The 23,965-nt window shown below is 38.9% G+C and overlaps 1 pseudogene; it reads right to left on the reverse strand.

The window, feature by feature from the left end:
* Nucleotides 1-1,695: 1,695 nt before the first annotated feature.
* Nucleotides 1,696-2,325, reverse strand: LOC149181027 (PHD finger protein ALFIN-LIKE 8 pseudogene; annotated as a pseudogene).
* Nucleotides 2,326-23,965: the final 21,640 nt, after the last annotated feature.

A 23,965-nucleotide genomic window follows, 5' to 3' on the forward strand; every position in this document is an offset into this window, starting at 1 on the left:
AATTAATGTTGTGAATATACTAATTTTAATTATGATGTTCATCTTATTTCTTTGTTGTAAATACTTGTAGATAATTTCAGTATGAATTCATGTTGTGGCCATGTTTTGTTGTGTGAAGGTTGATCTCCTTTCAGTATCTAGTTTTGATGTGAGAAGGATAACCAGGAACTCCTAAGTTAGGAGTCTCTTCTTCATGAGCTAGATTAAATTGAAATAATATTTACTTTCTCATATGCTTTCCTAGATTACATTTATGTGAATATTGATTCCCTTTCAGTATATAGTTTTTATGTGAGAAGGGCAATCAAGTCTTCCTAAGTTAGGAGACTCTTCTCCATGAGCTAAGAATTGAAATGAAAACAATATTTACTTGCTTTCATTTATATGCTTTCTTTCTTGCTTTCTTAGGTGTTTGGTAATGTTATTATAGGAATATTGTAGAAGGACAATCAGGACTCTTGAACAAGAGACTCTTCTCTATCTTCTAAAGTAAAATAATTCCATTGATCAAACATTTTTTATGATTTCATAAAATAGATCTGATAGTTTAGATTTGGAATATGCATTTCCATTCTAAACAAACTTCCTACAGCTGTTTCATCTGAGGTCCCATATATTTTGGTTTCTTCTAAGTTTACGATACCCCGGATTGATAAATTAAATGACAGGGATTTAGCAGACAACTAAATCGCCCAACATTTTGGCGCCGTTGCCGGGGAAGCAAACTTAGATGTAAGCTAGTTAAGAAGATTGTTTAGGAAGAATTTTTATTTAGGATCATTTAGGGTTAATTGCATATAGGAATTTTCATTTAAGTTTATTCTTATATAGGAAACATAGAAACAGAATACAAATAAAAAACCCCCCATTCACTAAAAAAAAAAACAAAAACACAATAAAAACGATGAGTATAAGTTTGGAACAACTTGCTCAGATCCTAGCAAGTGTCAGGATCTCCTCTTCTTGCGAAGAAGAGATCTTGACAACAGCCAAAAGCTTAACTACTCTAGAAGAAAATGATGAATTAACATTTGAAGAATCATCCTGTATATCTAATGATGAACAATTATTTGAACAGGAGAATGAGGAGGACGAAGAGAAGTTGCAGCATGATCTGAATCAGAGTGGAAATCACGCCTATGAAAGCCTTATCGACAGGTGGTTTCGATGGTTTCAAACAAGTACAAGGTTAGATCAATTTTGTTTTTATTTCATTAAATCACATTCACAAAAACTAGATTCGATCATCCTTGTATATTTTCATTCTAAATTAGCGAAATTGAAAATGAATATATTTTTACTACTATTGCATGAATGGTTACACTAGAAATTTAATTACACGTAATAGTTTGTAATTTTCAATTAGCATAGAGTAGGTAGGATCATATTTTATGTTTCAAATAAGTATGCTCTCCTCCTACGTTTTCACACGATCTCGAGGATCAGAAAGTAGAATGTTTATAAATGTTTTCAAGGTTGCAATATAGCTGTCTCCATTTGCTAAAAAAATTATCCTAAATCAATAAAAAAATCCTAGAATGTTTTAGGATTAGAATAAATTTAAAGACTTTTTATAAGATTTTGATTTTAAAACAATATAAGAATTAAAATAAATTCAATTTCTTTAAAAAAAAAAAGGATTTTGATTTTAACATAAAAATTCTTAGGAATAAATTCCTTTTTATTTTTATTTATTTATTTAAATTTATTTTGGTAGTAACATGAGAAGCCATTGGATAGTGGTAACTTCGACATTTTTGGTTGAGATTCAGATGACCGCACCTTCCCTCCTGACTTGTTTTTTCTACTGCTGTTGTTGGTAACTATAGATCTTTCTTTTACTTGCTTCTTTGCAGTTCCAGTGACAACCTCGTATATTGTTGGAAGTTCATTCATCATGTTAAAATGCCGCTTCCGGTCATTTTTGTCAAACCCAAATCGTGCACCAAAATAGACAAAAACTGCAAGTAGCCAGGAATCACTGTGTACAGCAACCAGTGATAGCCAATCTTTTTCTTGCATCCAATCTCTTGCAAAGTTTATTCCCAAAGCTGGCTCGGGAAGTTCAGGAGGCACCTCTTCTGCAGGTAGATTAACTTCCCATGTTTCATTTGGAAATCCATAAAGACATAGATTGTCCTTATCTGGATCACATTGCTGATAAAACTCCTCCACATCCGTAGTGAGGGCTTTGATCAAGCCAGCTCGACGTGCTTTGAAATCTTTAAAAACGTCGTCGACAGTGCGCCGAACGAAACCACCGCCTTCCATTTTTCTTGTCGATGCTATGGAAACCCTAACGAGGTGTTTCTGGCCCTAAATTTCTTTTGCAAGAAAATAAGAGAATGATACACAGGCAGTCCAAGCTTCGAATCGCAAAAACGCATCGTCTGGCAACTACAAGCTGTGAATTCACAGGCGGCAGTATGAGAATAGATCAATCATGGCCGACAAGAAGAGATAACAAACCCTTTCCCTCGCAATCCCTTCTCACACTTATCTCAGACAGAACACAGAGCCATGGAGGGTTTGAAAACTGAAAGAGAATCAATTGATGGAGTGACTGATGATTGACGGCAAATAAATAGAGAAACTTAGTTATGCCTGCCTTTTCAACCAAGTTACATCTCCTGCATAGACTCACCCAGTCAGAAGCCATGAGAAGAGTCACAACACTGGATCGATCTTATCCACATCGCGTCTAAAGCAACATGGCCGCATTGAGCGTAGGTAATGGAGATCTTAGCGAAAAACCTAAACTGCTATCCCTAAAATCTTATCATTTAGATAACGGTATTTCTAATGAGGGACATTCGCTAGAAATTGTGTGAATTTGCTAAGTTTAGCAGGAAAGAACACTCGAAAATCCATGAGCAAAATCATGTTTCAGTTCATAAAATTTGGAATAGATCGCGCCAATTCCTCATGCAATCTAGCCCAATTATTTCATTGGTTATAGGAGATGAGGAGAAGTCACTTCAAGCTAGAAAGCATCTGATGGAATCTGGCTTTCATTTGTTGCAGTAAATATGTTGAAATCGAGCCCCAAATCTCCTCTCGACGTATTCAGGCTAAGCAACATGATGGAGAGATTGGGGATACGCCCTCAATATCTCGACACTGATTCTCTGATATCCAATGCGTGCCATAAAGTCATCAAAGATGAGTGCAATTTGAAGATCACCAAGGAGACGACAAAGCTTGAACAGAAGATCGTCTGCATGATATTAAGTGGCAAAAGGGGACGAATTGAAGCCCAATTCCTGCAATTCTGTGGAAGTTGGGGAACATCACATCTGTGTTGCCACCACGGAGAAGTCGGAATCCGACTACCCGCGTATGGAAATGGCATGGCCATATCATGCTTTACAATGAAGAAAAGGGTTTTCGCCTTGAGTACATCTACGAAAATTACTTCCAACGCAGGAAAACAAAAATGTTGAAGCCGAAAAGGATGCCAGAACTTGGTTTGGCGGGATCTGATTGAGAAGGCCGATAAGGTCAATGCTCATTAATGAAACATTCAATCATATTAGCTATTCTAGGTCGATCTAGAGCGAATTCTGAATTGATAAAAATGAAGGGCTTGCCATCGAAACAAATGAGACAAGTTCGTTGGATAAATGTGGGTGAACAAACATTGTGTTTTGGTTTCGGTTCAATAAAAATACAAAACAAATTGTTATGATATATATATATATATATATATATATATATATATATATATATATATATATATATATATGAAAAAAATAGTTTTAAATTTTAGTTTTATGAAAAAAAAAACAAATAAAATAAAAAAACTGAAACAATTAAAAAAAATAAAAAAAAACCAAATCAAAACAATTAAAAAAAAATAAAATCAAAGCAATTAAAAAAATAAAAAACAAATTAAAAACATAAAAAAAAAATAAAAAAATTCAAAACAATTAAAAAAAAAATAACAATTAAAAAATTGCAAATGGACATTTCATAAGAGCTGAAAACATTTTATGCTAACTTGTCTTGTTGGAGTTGGGAACTAGCGCGCAAAGGCAACAGGTAAAAAATTCATTTCATTTTATTTTGGTTGCTAAGCATTCATACTCATTCTTGCATGTTATATCTTTCAAAATTCTCTTACAGTTCTCATGCAGGATATGTACTAAGCATTTACAGGTGCGCGATGATCCAAGTCCATGCAGATGTGATCTCTCGAAATCACATTCATTATTGAAAGCTTGAAGGAGTTAGTTAGAAATGTCGTGACATTTCTCACTACAAAGAAATGTTTTGTTTTCATGATTTGTTTCCCACACTTCTCCTTCAAAGCCTCATCAGTCATCCATGTTAAAGTCCATTGATTCATTGCCTTATCCATCAGGACTTCATACATGTCTACTATTCTGAGTCACATACATTTTTTCCTTCTTTTCAGTTCATGTTTTTCCCTCACAAATAAACCAACCATCTCTCTACATTGCCTTGTTTTCCTTGCCATAAAAACTGTTTGACCACAACATCTTGTATCTATAGTCCTACCAATCATTTGTACGAACTCGCGTTGATTGATGTGGGATTCCTTAAGGCCCACCTTTCAACAAGTCTTGACCCATCGACCTCAACACCTTATCTGGGACAAATATTAGAGTCATTATTAGTACCTTGAGGCTTGCATGCCCTAATGGCAAGTCTTCTTGCTAATGAACAATGGGAATACCTTAATGTCTCTTGTTTGTTGGATCTTGCAAGTGGCTCGACATCAGCTCATTCATTCGCACTTCGCAAGATGTACTTGGGTACCTTGGCACTCATTGACATTAATGGTGAGTTTGCCTCGCATTGGTTAACGACATTCATCAATGGTCGGTAATCCAATGACTTCTTTCCATGTTCGACATCGACACATTCATTCACATGGAAAGAATTGTGCCACGATATGGGACGAGATGAAGACTATGTGATTCAAGAGTAGATAGTAATAAAGGAACCATATTCGTGACTTCATCCATCATATATGCAACCAAGACAAAGATCACATTCTTGTATTCTTCATTCCATGATTCAACAACAGAAGCTACACTTTTCTACATATACATAGTTTGTCCACTCAGGTAAGTAAAGGTATGTTCTTTTTTAGCTTTTTATCATACAATTCCTTTAATACTAAAATTATAATTTTTGGAAAATGTTTCACCATGTTCATATTCACATCCATACTCCATTATCACCTTCCATATGTCATATATGTCCTTTCTACACATATCATCCTAACCAACATACTTTTTCCAAACAACTACTATTGCATTATGATTCAAATGTTACATGTTTTGCAAATAATGATCAAAGAAAGAATGGTTGATTAAATGTGTTCAAAGTCTTTTGATGCAACACAAAAACAATGAAAGTATTGTTACACAAGAACCAATACTAAACAAATTTTGGTTGTCACACAAGAACCAACCAAAATAATATGTTGCAATCAAATGTTTTTAAGAGAAAAGACTTTGCAAAAAGGAACAAAGTTGTCAAAAAGAAAATTATGTGAAGTTAAAAAAATCAATATCAGCCAAAGTTCATGTAAAAGCAAGACAATTCAAAAAATCAAATCATGACCAATGTAATAGATTGCATGAGGACATGCAATAACTTAAGTTGGGGGGTATGTTGGGCCGCCAAATTAACATCAATTTTCACTCCATTTTCACCTTTATCCTCATTTTGTCACCTCATTTCATCATATTATCATTACATAACCCTATATTTCCATTACCATATGAGTTTATATTTTCATTTTCCAAAGTTATTAATTTCATGTATTTAGAGTGAATTTATGATTAAAAGTTAGAGAAATAACATGTATTTGCTTATACCTAAAAGTGGCTTGAGTTTGATGACATGTGTAGATCATTTGGAAGTTTCCAAGGCAGCCTTATGTGGCCTCCCAAGAACAAATTCGAATTTCAACTCAATAGGTGGACCATATTCCAAGGAGAAAGATCATGGAGATTTTGATGTGTCATGGGATTTGTATCTAGTATTTAGGGATAAGTTGAGACAAGTATGGGTCTAGTAGATATTTAAGGGATCTACATTTATTGAGTAGATATCCCTAATTCATGTATAAATAAGAGGAGCATCCTTCAAAGGAAAGGAGGAGGGAGAGAAAACAATTATCAGTTATTCATTAGCATTAGATTTATGTTCATTCAACATGAATAATACCACTTTCTCCAAATCATGAGTTATGAGTGTTGTTTGATTCTTAAGGTGTGATAGTTGTTCATGTGTGCTCATTGAGGAATGGAAGGATCCCCATACTGAGATAAGTGCACTTTGTTGTAAAGTAATGTTGTGAATATACTAATTTTAATTATGATGTTCATCTTATTTCTTTGTTGTAAATACTTGTAGATAATTTCAGTATGAATTCATGTTGTGGCCATGTTTTGTTGTGTGAAGGTTGATCTCCTTTCAATAGCTAGTTTTGGTGTGAGAAGGATAACCAGGAACTCCTAAGTTAGGAGTCTCTTCTTCATGAGCTAGATTAAATTGAAATAAGATTTACTTTCTCATGTGCTTTCCTAGATTACATTTATGTGAATATTGATTCCCTTTCAGTATATAGTTTTTATGTGAGAAGGGCAATCAAGTCTTCCTAAGTTAGGAGACTCTTCTCCATGAGCTAAGAATTGAAATGAAAACAATATTTAATTGCTTTCATTTATATGCTTTCTTTCTTTCTTTCTTAGGTGTTTGGTAATGTTATTATAGGAAGATTGTAGAAGGACAATCAGGACTCTTGAACAAGAGACTCTTCTCTATCTTCTAAAGTAAAATAATTCCATTGATCAAACATTTTTTATGCTTTCATAAAATAGATCTGATAGTTTAGATTTGTAATATGCATTTCCATTCTAAACAAACTTCCTACACCTGTTTCATCTGAGGTCCCATATATTTTGGTTTGCTTCTAAGTTTATGATACCCCGGATTGATAAATTAAATGACAAGGATTTAGCAGACAACTAAATCGCCCAACAATGGTGACTCTTCATGTAGTTCTAATCCCTTTCAAACCATAGATCCTCCTTGTAACAGATGGTCACAATCTCTTTATCATGGCTTCTACTCCATTTTACGCACAATGAATTCCTTAACATTGGAATCGAATTTCATTATCCTAATCATAAACTATTACATGGAAATATCTTAGTGCCTTAGCAAAGTTGTTTATCATTCAATGGACACCTCCCACACATCATAGGTTTACAAATTATCAGCATAGGTTTACATCATAGGAAAACAAATTGTGATGGATCACTTCATATCTATGATTTTCTTCATAGTAACATAATCTCTAAGATCCCCAGATGCGGGTGGTCGCTAGACACATGGCGCATAAGGCTCGTCCAAAGGGCAGGTGTCCGCCCGGACGAGCCACGCATGACAGGAGGACACACCATAAATTCATGAACCCGCTGCATTTAAGGAAGGGAGTTAAGGGAGTTGACAGAGGCGTCCTGTCGACATTCATGGCGAGTCTTGAGAAGCGTAACATGGCGCTTCATAACCGCATTCTCTCGGACATTCTCCTGCAATTCCTATCTGCAACTGTTCTGATCTTGCCGGAGGTGACGGAGGTTCAGCCCTTCGACTCTCAGTCTGGCCCTGAATGTGATTGTGAGTGTTTAGCTGCTGCAGAGTGGGGCAATTGGCAGGCTCACAAGCAAGCCAGTTGCGACTCTGAGAATTTGGCAGTGCTTACTTACCCGCGTCTCTCGTTGGCTCTTGTTCTGGTTTCGATAGAAGTTGTGGAGGTTCAGAGTCTCGTCTCTCATTCAAGCTTTGAGAGCAAGGGTCAAGGCTCTGCGGCCACAGCTTTGGGCAATTGGGAGGCAAGGATCCGGTCTGGCAATAAACCTGTGCCAACAGTGGTGTTGCGTTGCGGAATTGAGCGCTCTGTTCAGAGGACCAGAATGCAGCGCAATCGTGGAAGGGGCAACAGTGGTAGGGGAGGTCACAGTGGTAGAGCCCCCTCGACTTCTTCCTCAAGTGAGGAAACCTCTGAGTGCAGAAGGCCGAGGGGAAGGCCCCCGGGCAGAGGTAGAATGGGGGAACCTCCAGCGCGCATGGACTGTGGGCATACGGAACACCCAATGGTGAGATACCGCATCCCCTGCACCTTAGCCAATTCTACTTTCTTCGTGACTGTCTCTGTGGAGCACTGCAGCAATCCCTGGGAAGATGAGGATGGTAATCCCCGGGCCAACCCTCCGCGTGTTCCTGGGATTGTTCCTACGGTGGAAATGGAATTCCCCGCTGTTGAGATGATGCGGCCCATACATGACCCGGGAGCAAGCCTGAGAGAACCTGTTTGTGACTATGGCGCTGGCCCAAGTGACCGTGGAACGCGCAACTCTGGTAAAGCCATCCTCCAGCCTCCCTGCTGCAAGGCGGAAGATGAACCGCAGACTACTGATGAAGATTAACATGCCCAGCTCGCGCTCCAGGTTCTACAGCAAGAATTTTTCTCTGTCAGCTCCCTATGCGGTTATATATGAGTCTGTCACTCTGTCTCTATGTAATTGTGTCGGTTTTATGTTATCTCTGTTCTGTGTCGATGTTCTTCAAGTGTTTTTGTCCATGTGTCAGCTACATGAGTGTGGCTCTAAGTCTTTGTCCATGTGTCCTATGTAATACTGGCATGAATACTCAGGTGTCTACTGTCTGTCCTCGGACAAATCTTACAGGGCCGCGGCCCCGTTGTAATTTTGATAATGTAACTTTGCTCTTGCTGTAATATAATAGTTTAGCTTTACTTAGAAAAAAAAACATAATCTCTAAGATCTCTCACAAATCTAATTTTCCAAGCTCTTAATCCTTTTCAAAATAGTAAAATAGTTATTTCCCTACCCTTTTTATAGTTGCACCTTCCAAAAGTTGTTTTCGTTGCTTTATTAGAGGACGAGTCAATATTTTGATACCTCTTGATGAAAATGGCTTTTGGGGCCTACCGTTTTCAAGTTTTTATTAGTCTCGATCCTAGACCCTGTGGGTTATGTCCCATAGTTAAACTTTAATCCTTAGAACAACTCTCTTTTTCTCCATGACTTTAGATAACCAAACAACTTACAACACTACTATGCTAACATTTAGTTTATTTAGCTATTCATGATAGGTTTGTCCTACCTCTCCCAACATTTTACAAAGAGAAAGACAAAACAATATTCATGTAATTCCAATCCCTTTTTAACCATCAATCCTCCTCACAGTCATGATTAACACAATGGTATTTACAATCAATGTTCACCTAGATCAATGGATCCCAGTCTCTTCTCCATTGCTTATGAAAAACATATGCAACCTAATATACAAACTATTTTCTCTACACATCACATGCTTCTACTCTAATTTATGCACACATAATTCCATAATGCAAGAATTTAATTTCATTATCCTAATCACTAAACTAGTACATGGAAATATCTTAGCGCCTTTGTGGGCATGTTTAGCATTCAATGGCTGCCTCCCACTCTTCATAAATTTACAATTTATAGAGGAAAATAAATTATCATGGATCACTTCAAACAAGTTGATTCTCTTGCATTTCTTCTACCATAGACTTCTTCTGAAGTTTTCCATCCTCTGAATCCATTGGTGTAGATAATAATGATTTCGATAATGTAGATGATATTGATGTCATGTGATTGCGAATTGAATTTATCTACAAACCTTGAATCAATTTCCTTTGAATAATATGCTTCTCATGATAAGTAGAAATAAGTAATGCAAAAGGAGTATTATTCTTTCATCAAGAATGGTACATGGAAGTTGATGGACCCTCCATTTGGAATCAAACCAATTGACTATAAGTGAGTTTCCAAGAACAAACATAAATTAGATGGATCACTTCGAGCTAAAATACAATTCATAAAGTTACATGGTGGATCCATCCATTTACCTAAAATAAGTATTAGGGGTTCAATTATATCTTATTGTATTTTGTTCTATAGTTAAGCAAAGAAACTAGGAGTGACAAGTTGGAAGTTGGAGAAAACCACAAGCCTCAAGTAACACCATAGAGAGTACACTTTCCATTGTACATTCCTATTTCCATACCTCTAGAAAAGAGAAAACCCCACCTTCTGATTAGGTTTTCTCTTGTAATGATTCCCAAGATAAAACTTATAAAACTTTCCTCACAAAAATATACCCACATCTTTCCAGTCTTAACCATAAAACTAAGATATGTAATTAACAAAAAAATTAATGTAATAAATGTGAAACAAAAGTGTAATTAGCAGAAACATTTTTGTAATAAATCTAAAACAATACTCTAACTATGTGGCCTACATTACCTTACACGACTTCCAGTACCTTCAACGCCATCTTCGGGCAACACCTCTAAACTTATTAACACATAAATGAAAATATTCACCTCTTTTGTAGAGAGGCTAAAAAAATGGCATGACCTGAATTTTTGAATCGCCTTATAAACTTACCAAACATGGCCCTCCGTACTAACTCAAAATATATAAAACTGCACACATAATAGCGACTCTCATAAATTGATATCAAGTCAACAAAAAAAATCTAACTAAGATTGTTGATACGAATAATCAGTTGGGTATTGGTTATCATATGGATTTAAGGGTCTTTCACCAGAACAACTGCCACACACACCTGGACTATTATACAGGAAAATGATCTCCTCATTAGCTTAGAGGATAAAGACATGATGATTGAAGGACTAACCAAGTATACAAGCCCAGTTGTCAAGCTAACGTTGTCTAGACACTATCAACCTGCTTTATAAATATTCTCAGCAAACCTAAGGGTGCGTTAGTGCCTAGGGTAACTCTACTTGTTACCTTGGGAACAATTTTAGTGACCCTACATCAGTTTCTATGGGTCAAAAGAGCGAATTGACTCGGAAAATTTCCCTAGATTCTCTCCTATGCCAGCTCATAAAAGTAGGGAAACATCAAAATTGACCTATTTGGGGGAATTACTAATTCCTATATGCAAACGGGAAAGAGCACTAAGGCATGGAAACATCACTACTTTTGCCTAATGGAACTCATGAAGGAATTGGAAAGCCTAACCTTACATGCTACATATGCAAGGCTTGGGCCATGGTGAAAGTGGTCGAACCATTGGGAAGGATTTCCTATTTGACTATCGAGAAGAGTCTCAAACTAAGGCATCATAAGAGGTTAATAAGGGGGGGAGAGAGAGGAGATGGGGGAAAAAGGGAAGGATGATGCAACTGATGGTTGTAATCACTCTTTCTACATCAAATAGAACTGCAGTTGTGTTGTCCACTCCATGATGTTGGTAGTATAACTTGTTTATATGTTTATTCACTATCTTTTCGCATGAGTGGCTTAGTTATATGCAACTAGATGTCTTTGATATGTTCATGCATTTGTTTATCAAGGTTTTATGCTGTGATATTACGATTGTCTTTGCTATGTGCAGGTTTTGATTTGGAGCCAGCTCAGGGGTCTTCCGCCTAGCTGCATTAGGCTCTCCAACAACACCACACTAAGACTTGAGGTAATAATTCCTTCTCACTTTGATATTCATTTGTTAAATGTAGATATGCATGTTCTTGTGCAGCTCTTGTTCTTCCCTGAGTTTTTTCTTCAACCCCTACAACTCCTTTTCTGCTTCCTCCATCTTCTGCTTCTCCCTCTACCTTTGCGCTAGACTTCTGTTGCGTTGTCACCTCTTCGCCTAAATCTCCAAAGATGCTCTTAACACAAGTGGATCTACTTTGAACTTGTAGCTTTTCTATACCTCTGCGCTGTCAGAAACCTTCCTCTTACCTTTGTCAACCGTAGGTCTCCTGCCCTCTTCTACTGCTGATGATGTTGCTCTTTGAGATGTTGTTGGATTTTTCACTGCTAACCACTCTATAGCCATGCTGACCGGTTCACTGAACATTGAGAAGTGATAGCAGTATCTCCGTGGGTCTTCCTTAAGCCAATGACACACCCCGTAGATCCGAGGATGATACATTGTCACACAATGTTCCTTCAGTAAGCAATGCAGGTCATATGGATTGAAACTTCTAGTGCTGAAGGTGAACTTGTTGAATTCCTCCATATCAGCCTCAAAGTGCTTGAGAATATGGATCTCATACAACCCAGTCCACAAAGGAAGAGCGGGCCAAGGTGCCATATTCTTCCTATGCAGTCTTGTTGACAACCCTGTTGAGATGTGGTATGAAACCTCTTCCATGACCAAATTGTCCATGGCAAACTTCAGTAAAACATGTGGAGCCTTCTCCACGCTATACATCCGAATGAAGCTACCAAGAGGTGAGGCATACCAATATGTTATGTCAATCAATGCCTCCATTGTTTCTTGCGACATGCAAGGCGGATCCTTCTCAAAGAGCATCCTGTATACTAGGGTGATGAAGTGGTCTTATAGTTGTGTGATAAATCCATAGAATATGCACTCAGAGAACAACCTACAATAGGTGTGCACAAAGGTTTCTGAAGGTGTTGTTGGGTCTCGATTTTGCTTTATTTTTATTTATTTCTCTCATGTTGTCAATTGGCTAAATGATTATTTTCGAAGAGTATTTGTTACTTGTTTGTTTTAACAGGATTAAAATAGCATTAATGAAAGTTTAATTAAGGTTTGTATGTTGCAGAATTACAATTGGTTTTATTATAATTTGGGACGTGCCTACACCAATGCATTCACATGCCTGCACCATTGCACTTACCTGCCTGCACCATGCATTGGGATTCCTGCACTAGTTACAGTGGGCTTCCTGCACTTCAAAGGATTCCTGGACTGAACTTACATTCTCTATACCTATACTCAAACCCTCCAGTTCATGGGGCTCGAATTGTGGCAGATGTTATTAGCAATCCTATGATAATCTTTCTGCTATCTCTTCGCATTATTGATTGCTGCAAAAAAGGGACTATTTTCAATGGTTATAAACCTCTAAGTACCCGACTCGACACACTATAGCATGGTCACATATTTCATATCGAAGCAGTTGCTGTCGGGGTCACTATTGCAGTGTTTTGTAGATGGTGATGATGTGCCAAAGTTGGAGGTGACATACCTGAAGTGGCAAGCATTATGTGTTGGGTTGTGTTATATTCTTTCCACGCCTAGCCCACGTAGTTAACTGGGGGTTAGAGGGGGGGAGGTCACAGGGGGTTTGAGGGGTACCCATAACCCCACTTTATGGGGTCTGGGGCAGCGCCCTGGAAAATTTTGGTTTTAGACCCTATGTTAGGTTGGGTGGACCCACCTATGGTTTTGTGCATGATTTTCGCACATGTTTTTTGGACATAATGGTTTTCAGTCCATGGTATTGGATGCTTCGGCATTTATAAATATGTATTATAACATTGAAAGGAATATAATGAAAAATCAAGTTGGTAGTCCCTGTTTTGGGATCTAGGGGAAAATCTCTGTGTATATGTGTTTTATGTGTTATGCTCTCGCATTGTTTATTTTCTATGTTTTAGAATTCGTATGGAGGTAATTTATATATGGGGTTAAAACATACATTTGGTATCGGAGAAGTTTTGGGTTTAAGGGGACACCTTTGTTGCTGAGGGATTTCGCTCAGGCCTGTGGTAGACCCTGTTCAGTGGGAGATATGCGAGATCGATTCTGGTGGTGAAAGAAGATGGCGAGCAGTGGAAAGATAGAGATCGATAAATTTAATAGTCAGAGTTTTGAGTTGTGGAAACTCAAGATGGAGGATCTGTTGGTGGATAAAGATCAGTGGATCGCGGTAGATCTGGGTACTAAACCAACGTGAGTGTCTGATGAAGAATGGAAGAAGTTGGATCGAAAGGCAAAGAGCACGATACGATTGTGTGTCTCAGATTCAGTATTGCTAAATGTATTAGGGGAGGCTACGACGAAGGCTTTGTGGGACAAGTTAGGGACTTTGTACCAATCTAAGTCTCTCGTGAATATATTGTTCCTGCGGAAAAAGCTATATAACCTGAGGATGAAAGATGGAGACTCGGTGATAGAGCATCTGAACGCATTTAATACCATGGTAAGTCAGTTAGCATATGTTGATATTAAAATTTTAGATGAAGATAAGTGCATTAGTTTATTGTGTTCTCTACCAAATTCGTGGGATAGTCTAGTTATTGCAATAGGTAGCAATGCAACTGCCTTGTAGTTTGATGAAATAGTCTCATCCTTGTTGACGGAGGATATGAGACGGAAAAATATGGAGAGCCAGAATGGTGATGCCTTGTTTGTACGAGGACAGTCCTAGAATAGAAACAAAAATAAGTCATTGAGTGGGAGATCTAAATCTCCAGGAAAACCTGTAAAGGTGGTGTGCTGGAAATGCGGAAAGGAAGGGCACTACAAAAGAGACTGTAAATCTAAAGCTCCTAATAAAGGAAAGGAATCTGGTGATGCTCCTTCTGTAGAGGTGAAAATCACCTCAGATGAAGGTGGGGATGTGTACTTGGCTTCTTCAAGTACAAATGTCGATCATGAGGCATGGTTGATTGACTCAGGTGCATCCTTTCACTTCACTCCCCATAGAGAGTGGTTCTGTGAGTATGAGAAATACGATGGTGGTGATGTATTCTTAGGGGATGATAGGAAGGCTAGAATCATTGATCGCGGAAAAGTAAATTTGAAGTTGCAAGGTGGAAGGGTTAGAACACTTCCAGGTGTTCTAGATATTCCTGCATTGGCCAGAAATCTGATTTCTGTAAGCAAGCTGGATGATGCAGGTGTAAAAACAGTGTTCGAGAAGGATACCTGCAAAATGGTTCGGGGAGCACTGGTATTGATGCGGAGAGTTCGAATTGGAACTCTGTACAAGCTGCAAGGTATCACTGTTATTGATGGGTGCAACAGTTCTGTGGTTCCTGAAAGTGGAGCATAAAATCTAGTGGTCTCTGGAGAGAAGACCATGTTGTGGCATCAAAGGCTTGGACATATTGGAGAGAAGGGCCTTCGAATACTTCATGGTAAAGGTATGGTAGAAGGTATGAGTAATAGCTCTCTGGATTTTGATTTCTATGAAAATTGTGTATATGGGAAGCAGAATCTGGTGAGTTTCCCCTCTGGTAGTAAGAGAGCGAAACAAATATTAGAAATTGTACACAATGATGTGCATGGACCTATGTAGGTTCCATCACTAGGTATGTTTGTGTACTATGTATCATTTATAGATGACTTCTCAAGGATTACATGGATATATTTCCTTAAGAAAAAATCTGAAGCCTTTGACAGGTTTAAAGAATTTAAGGCTCTTGTGGAAAATCAGACAGAGAAGAAGATAAAGGTGCCGAGGACAGATGATGGTGGAGAGTTTTGTAGCAAGGAATTTGAAGAATTCTGTAAGAAGTGTGCTATAGTACGATAGAAGACTACTCCATATACACCTCAGCAAAATGGAGTTGCAGAAAGAATGAATAAGATGTTGATGGAAAGGGCAAGAAGCATGCTCAATGGTGCAGGGTTAAGACATGAATTCTGGGCAGAGGCAGTGGATACTGCATGTTACCTGGTCAACAGGTCACCTTCATCAACGTTGGAGGATAAGACTCCACAAGAGGTATGGACTGGTAAGAAACCCTCTCTTTCACATCTGAGGGTATTTGGATGTGATGCATATGTACATGTTCCAAAGGAGAAAAGAACCAAGTTGGATAGTAAATCTGAAAAGTGCATCTTTATTGGGTATAAGGATGGTTTAAAGGGTTATAAGCTTTGGAACCCAGTAACAAGGAAGGTTGTGTACAACCGAGATGTGGTGTTCAGAGAGGTGAAAGATGTTATTAAACATGAAGTCCAACCAAAGGAACCTGAGAAGATAGAGTTTGAGCTAAAGGAGGAAGAATCAAACTCTACAGTAGAGGAGGAATCAGAAGATGAAGAGCCACAAACTCTGACTGTGAGAAGATCAGTTCGAGAAAGAAGACAACCAGAAAGGTATAGTCCATCTGCTTTCTATTCAAATTTTGCTTTGTCTGTTACTGATGATGATCCCAGAACTGTGAAGGAAGTAGTGGATTCAGAGGATGGAAAACTCTGGAAAGAGGCCATGGTTGATGAAATGGCATCTTTGCAAAAAAATGAGGCTTGGGATCTGGTGGAGTTTCCGGTTGGAAGGAAACCCATTGGCAGCAAATGGGTGTTCAAAAAGAAGACAAATGCAGAAGGAAAAGTGGAGCAATACAAAACTCAGTTGGTAGCAAAAGGTTATTCCCAAGTGCCGGGACTTGATTTTGGTGATATTTTTTCTCTTGTTGCCAAGGTAACTTCTATTAGATTACTTTTATTTGTTGTTGCTGCTTTTGATTTTGAGGTAGAACAGATGGATGTGAAGACAACATTTCTTCACGAGGATCTGGAAGAGGAAATCTACATGAAGCAACCTGAAGGCTTTGCGGTGAAGGGTAAGAAAGAACTGGTATGCAAGTTAAAGAAGTCTCTGTATGGGTTAAAACAGTCACCAAGGATGTGGTATCAGAAATTTGATACATTTATACGGGGACTTGGCTTCACTAGAAGCACAGTAGATCATTGTGTGTATTTTAAATTAATTGGTGACCATGTTACTTATCTGGTCTTGTATGTGAATGACATGTTGCTGGTTGGAAATGACAAAGAAATTATCCAGGATTTGAACACCTAATTGTCCTCCAAATTCGACATGAAAGATCTTGGTGCTGCAAACTATATTTTGGGCATGTTAATTAAAAGAGATAGGGCAAAGAGGAAGATCTGGTTAAACCAGAGGAAGTATGTCGAGACAATACAATAGAGGTTTAATATGCAAGATAGTAAACCAGTGAAGGTTCCTATTCCTGTAGGTGTAAGTTTATCTACTGAACAGTGTCCCAAGACACATGAAGAGGAAGAGGACATGTCCCATGTTCCATATGCAAGTGCATTCGGTAGCTTGATGTATGCAATGGTCTGTACTAGACCAGACATCGCACATGTAGTGGAAGTATTGAGCAGGTTTATGTCAAAACCAGGAAAGGAGCATTGGACAGTAGTGAAGCGGGTTTTCAGGTATTTGCGTGGCACTAGTGATTATGGTTTTTGCTACCAAGAAAGACCAGGATTGGAAAGAGTGTTGGATATTCGTGGCTTTGTTGATGCAGACTAGGCTAGAGATCTGGATCAGAGAAGATATACAAGTGGGTATGTGTTTAACCTATTTGGAGGTGCAGTCAGTTGGATGAGTAAGAAACAATCTGTAGTGGCACTATCAACTATAGAGGCAGAATACATGTCAGCCACTCATGCAAGCAAGGAAGCAGTTTGGTTGCAAAGATTGTGTTCAAGTATGGGGTTAGTACAGGAAGCTATAAGGATAGACTGTGACAGCCAAAGTACAATTTTCTTGGCAAAGAACCCCGCATATCATTCAAAGACAAAGCACATTGATGTTCAGCGTCACTTTGTGAGGGATATGATAGAAGACAAAAAGGTGTTGCTGGTAAAGGTGGACACTTTGAAGAATACTGCAGATGCATTGACAAAATCTGTGAGCTTTGAGAAGTTCTCTTGGTGTAGAGAAACAATGGGCATTGTAGGGATGGATAAATGACTAAGCTCTCTTGTGGCCCCCTATGGAAAGAAAACAACAAGTGGGAGAATGTTGGGTTGTGCTATATTCTTTCCACGACTAGCCCACGTAGTTAACCGGGAATTAGAGGGGGGGAGGTCACAGGGGGTTTGAGGGGTACCCGTAACCCCACTGTATGGGGTTCGGGGCAGCGCCCTGAAATTTTTTGGTTTTGGACCCTATGTTAGGTTGGGTGGACCCACCTATGGTTTTGTGCATGATTTTCGTACATGTTTTTTGGACACGATGGTTTTCGGTCCATGGTATTGGACGTGATGGTTTTCGGTCCATGGTATTGGATGCTTTGGCATGTATAAATATGTATTATAACATTGAAAGGAATATAATGAAAAATCAAGCTGGTAGTCCCGCTTTTGGGATCCAAGGGAAAATCTCTATGTATATGTGTTTTATGTGTTAGCTCTCGCATTGTTTATTTTCTGTGTTTTAGAATTCGTATGCAGGTAATTTTTGTACGGGGTTAAAACCTACATTATGGATGCATTGAATTGTTGTCATGACAAAAATTTCATGCCTTCAATACTGTGCATTTCATGCTATGAACTTGTCGGGGGCAGTATGGAATTAGTCATGCCCACTGCTCGTGCAGTGGAAATACTAGAAACATTGTCTGTAATCCAACAAAAATTGGTGATGGATACAACTAACTCTGAGAAAATGAAAGGGACAGTGACTGCTGTTCTAGCTGCCAACACTTTGCTGGGACTTGCATTCGAACACATTGTTACTGCGATTGAGTACACGGAGGAGAATTACTCACATGTTCATTCAACATAAAAATGTTTATTTGTGCAGACCGATTGGTAGTTGGTTTTCTTGAGAAGTTCGAGGAGGGTTGCCATTTAATGGAAAATGCTATTAAGACTCGAATTCAGAGAGGCCTGGATCTTAATGAAGCAGAAGTAGTGAAGGCAAGGCTTCAAGACAAGATTGCAATGTGGCCAGCCTACTGCTCTTTCTTCACCGGGTCGTGGACGTGTTCAAGCACTATTTTGGGGAGCTGAGTCTCTGAGAGCAACCATACTACGTGGATTCCAGCAATCATACCGCTCCAATAAAAGAGGAACGATTCACCAGAATCGTGTGAATCATTCCCTCTTTTGACATTCAGTTACAAACCAACTTTATTCATGGCAAATTGTTGAGATCTGCTTAATGTGAACACTATTTTCAGTGATTATTTGAAGCAATTTCCCAGCATGTTCTATTTAATTATCTATTGCATCTAATGAATTCGATTTTTGTGTGAACCAGGCACTCAAAGAGGGTGCACACTGGCTAGGTTGGCCACTAGATAAGCTCAACACTGCTCTCATATTTTAGATTAAATAACATCTAAATTATTATTTTCCATGTGAAAGACTTAACTGTTTCAAGTCTCTTTTCCTTCTTCAAGTTAACGTTATTTAAATTGTTGCAGCATTTTCCCTTCAGCTTTAAACTTCATTGATTTTCTGCATTAAGAAATTATTCCTATTTGTGCTTACGCTTGGGATATTTCTCCAGTTGTTCTTATTGACAAGATCTGCTTATGCGTTAATGAGCTGCAATTGATTTATACTTCAAAATATGAAAATGATGTGAGTGGGTGTGGTTTTGAGGCACTGACACATCCATTTAAAACGTTGCTTACAAAAACCATATATTATTTGGATGCCGCAGAGCTAATATTACTGAAAGTAAATTGTGTCATTTACTTTCCATTAAACTTTTGGAGAGTTTGCAAGATTTATTTTCAGGGCAAGGAAGGTGAGAGATTTACATTAATTTAATTGCTTTCATAAGTTATTTATGCAACATATTTACTTGATGATGCTTTCAAGTTAACCTTACATAGAATTAGTGCAAGCATAATGGTTTTGAATTTCTTTTGAATTTATTCCAGCATTTACAGTCTTTTTGTTATTATGCTGGCACTGCTTGATTTCTAGTTTAGTTTCCTTCTGTTCGCTTGTAATTAGAATTTCCTTTCGCATTGTTAATTGCCTTTTATTTCCTGCATGATTTAATTGTGTGGATTGATGTTTTCTTGAATTCTCTTTAGTGCAGGATTTCATTTATTGATGAGATTAATATGCAAGATAGACTAGCATTTATTTTGCAGGTTGCCAGGGGCTTTCTCGGGCATTTGCAGTGCTGCATCTTGAAGTTCACGAACTTTCCAGATTGACAAATTAAATATTGGTACATTTATAAGCCCTATACTGCACCCAACAGGTGTCCATGCCCAACCCAAACTTGCGAACTACTGACAGGCACAAATCGCATCAAGTATGTAAACGAACATGAAAGTATTTTCTTGCTAACCCTTCGGTGGATTCTGAGCTTCTATTACTTGTTCGTTCAACCAGGGAGCCAACATGCCAAACCAATTGAAAGGTCTTCCTTCATTCACCAGTTGATCCAACACAATCACCCAACTTTGTGGGAATATTTTTGTGATCTCTTGGTCGTATAAGCGGCGTGTGAAGATGATCAAGATCTGATAATCCTTCCACAGTATCCTTGTCTTGTACACTTGGTTGGGTGTTATCCTGAACTTAGACGAATCTTTCACTCAGCTCTTCAATATGTCTCTTGAGTTTGTACTATTTCTTGGCCTGGTGAAGGGTGCATCAATTTTGACCAATAGTTGCGGCAAGTGATACATCGCCTGAAAGTCCTTTTCCCTAAAGGTAGAAAGTTTGGTTCCACTGACACTGTTGAACAACATTGTCTCTAGATCAATATGCAAGGCAATTGAGTGGATCATGTTCGCGCATGGAAACATGGGATACTTGCATGAAATCTGGTAGAATCCTAACTTATGTATGTTGACATAGACTCTGTGGTCATCCAGATTCTGCTAACCACTCTATAGCCATGCTGACCGGTTCACTGAACGTTGAGAAGTGATAGCAATATCTCCATGGGTCTTCCTCAGGCAAATGACACGCTTCGTGGATCCATGGATGTTACACTCTCGCACAATGTTCCTTCATTAAGCAATGCGGGTCATATGGATTGAAACTTATGGTGCCGAAGGTGAACCTCTTGAATTCCTCCATCTCAACCTCAGCGTTCTTGAGATTATGGATATCATACAACCCAATCCACAAAGGAAGAGCGGGCCAAGGTGCCTTCTTCTTCATATGCAGTCTTGCTGACAACCCTATCGAGATGTGGTATGAAACCTCTTCCATGACCAGCTTATCCATGGCAAACTTCAGTAAAACATGTGGAGCCTTCTCCGCACTATACATCCAGATGAAGCTGCCAAAAGGTGAGGCATACCAATTTGTTATGTCAATTAATGCCTCCATTGTTGCTTGCAACATGCAATGCGGATCCTGCTCAAAGAGCATCCTATATACTGGGGTGACGAAGTGGTCTTATAGTTGTGTGATAAATCCACAGAAGCTTCACTCGAAGAAAAACCTACAATAGGTGTGCATAAAGGTTTCTGAAGGTGTCCATGCCCAACCCAAGCTTGGGAACTGATGACAGGCACAGATCGCATCAAGTATGTAAATAGACATGAAAATATTTTCTTGCTAACCCTTGGGCAGACTCCGAGCTTCTATTACTTATTTTTTCAACCAGAAAGCCAACATGCCAGACCAATTGAAAGGTCTTCCTTCATTCACCAAATGATCCAACACAATCACCCAACTCTACAGGAATATTTTTGTGCTCTCTTGGTCATATAAGCAGCGTGTGAATATGACCAAGAGCTGATAATACTTCCGCAATATCCTTGTCTTGTACACTTGGTTGGGTGTTATCCTGAACTTTCACGAATCTTTCACTCAACTCTTCAAGATGTCTCTTGAGTTTGCACTGTTTCTTGGCCTGGTGAAGGGTGTATCAATTTTGACCACCGGTTGCGGCAAGTGATACATCGCCTTAAATTCCTTTGCCCTGAAGGTAGAAAGTTTTGTTCCTCTAACACTGTTGAACAACATTGTCTCTAGATCGGTATGCGAGACAATCCAATGGATCATGTCTGTGCATGGAAATGTGAGATACTTGCATGAAATCCGGTAGAATCTTAACTTATGTATGTTGACATAGACTCTGCGGTCATCCAGATTGTACTAACCACTCTATAGCCATGCTGATCGGTTCACTGAACATTGAGAAGTGATAGCAGTATCTCCATGGGTCTTCCTCAAGCCAATGACATGCCCCGTGGATCCAAGGATAATACAATCTTGTACAATGTTCCTTCACTAAGCAATGCGGGTCATATGGATTGAAACTTTTGGTGCCGAAGGTGAACCTCTTGAATTCCTCCATCTCAGCCTCAACGTGCTTGAGATTATGGATCTCATACAACCCAGTCCACAAAGGAAGAGTGGCCAAGTTGCCTTCTTCTTCCTATGCAGTCTTGCTGACAACCATGTCGAGATGTGGTATGAAACCTCTTCCATGACTAGCTTATCTATGGAAAACTTCAGTAAAACATGTGGAGCCTTCTCCGCGCTATACATCCAGATGAAGCTACCAAGAGGTGAGGCATACCAATATGTTATGTCAATCAATACCTCCATCATTGCTTGCGACATGAAAGGTGGATCCTACTCAAAGAGCATCCTATATACTGGGGTGAGGAAGTGGTCTTATATTTGTGTGATAAATCCATAGAAGCTGCACTCGAAGAACAACCTGCGATAGGTGTGCACAAAGGTTTCTGAAGGTGTCCATGCCCAACCCAAGCCTGGGAACTGCTGAAAGGCACAAATTGCATCAAGTATGTAAATGGACATGAAAATATTTTCTTGCTAACCCTTGGGCAGATTCCAAGCTTCTATTACTTGTTTGTTCAACCAAAGAACCAACATGCCAGACCAATTGAAAGGTATTCCTTCATTCACCACTTGATCCAACACAATCACCCAACTCTGCGGGGATATTTTTGTGCTCTCTTGGTCGTATAAGTGGCATGTGAAGATGACCAAGAGCTAATAATCCTTCCGAAGTATCCTTGTCTTGTACACTTGGTTGGGTGTTATCCTAAACTTAGACGAATCTTTCACTCAACTCTTCAATATGTCTCTTGAGTTTTCACTATTGCTTGGCCTGGTGAAGGGTGCATCAATACTGTCCACTGGCTGCAGCAAGTGATAGATTACCTGAAAGTCCTTTGCCCTGAAGGTAGAAAGTTTTGTTCCACTGACACTGTTGAACATCTAGATCAGTATGCGAGACAATATAGTGGATCATGTTCATGAATGGAAACATGGGATACTTGCATGAAATCCGGTAGAATCCTAACTTATGTATGTTGACATAGACTCTGCGGTCATCCAGATTCTGCTCAAATGTTCCAGAAAAAATATCATTAATGTCCTGCCATTTCATCTTGATCTCATTGTCTATGAATAACTTAGTGTCTTCGTAGATGGGAAAGCTCATAAACACTTGCTCTATTTCATCTCCAGTTCCACTCTCAACACTGGAAGATTTGTGCAATTTCCACTAGGAGGTTGGGAGATTGACTGCTCAAACTGTGCAGAACATAGTCTGGACTATCAGTGAGTTGACTGACTACTGAAACTGCACATAGCACAGTGTTGCTTGGCCTGTTGAGGATTGAAACCGCACAATGTGTAGTTTTAGTTTGCTTGACCGCAACCCGATAAAACTACATTGCGCAATTTCGGGGGCCAAAGGGGCACTGTCTCTTTGAATTGTGTAGACAAATCCTGGGAGGACAGTGTTGGGCAAGATCTGCACAATTCCTTGGAGGAAGGCATGGCCTTCACTCTCATAAATGCGCAGTGCAAGTCGAGAAATGCAAGGTTCGGGCCAAGGTAGCCCAGACTTGCCGATGGGAGACGGAAAACATGTAAAGGCTGAATGCATGTGTGAAGTTAAGTGCAGAAATGAGTGAATGAACATGCATGGAAACAATGAGTGCAGGATTCAGTAAATGGGAAAAAAGGTAAGTGTGTGAAGCGAGTTGCCACAACAACGACCGTTAGTGCAAAAAAAATGTCATGCATGCAACAACAAGGAGATGCAATGAAAAACTTGAAATAGTGCTTCTACAAGCTAACATGCATTATCAAAACAACACGCATTCCATGAAACCAAGAAAACAACACTCACACAAACCGACATACAAAAACCAACAAAAAAGAAGCAAAAGAAATGAAAACCAGACTTACTCAAAAAAAGTTGAGATGAGTATGTTGAATGCTCCTATAAGGGATGGGGAATGTGAGAGCTCCAAGATTGAAGTGAAGAATGAGCTTTGAAGCATCGAATAAATAATTTTGATAAGGTTGAGGTTTATGACGTGCATGCCACAAATCTAGGAAAAAGCGACACTTGGTGGGACATTTCTAAAACGACTTTTGCATGTAACCCCTA

Source organism: Pinus tabuliformis, chromosome 3_2 (assembly GCF_031772625.1).
Source record: "Pinus tabuliformis cultivar Carrire ecotype Pingquan chromosome 3_2, CPIR1, whole genome shotgun sequence".
NCBI classification, from domain to species: Eukaryota; Viridiplantae; Streptophyta; class Pinopsida; order Pinales; family Pinaceae; genus Pinus; species Pinus tabuliformis.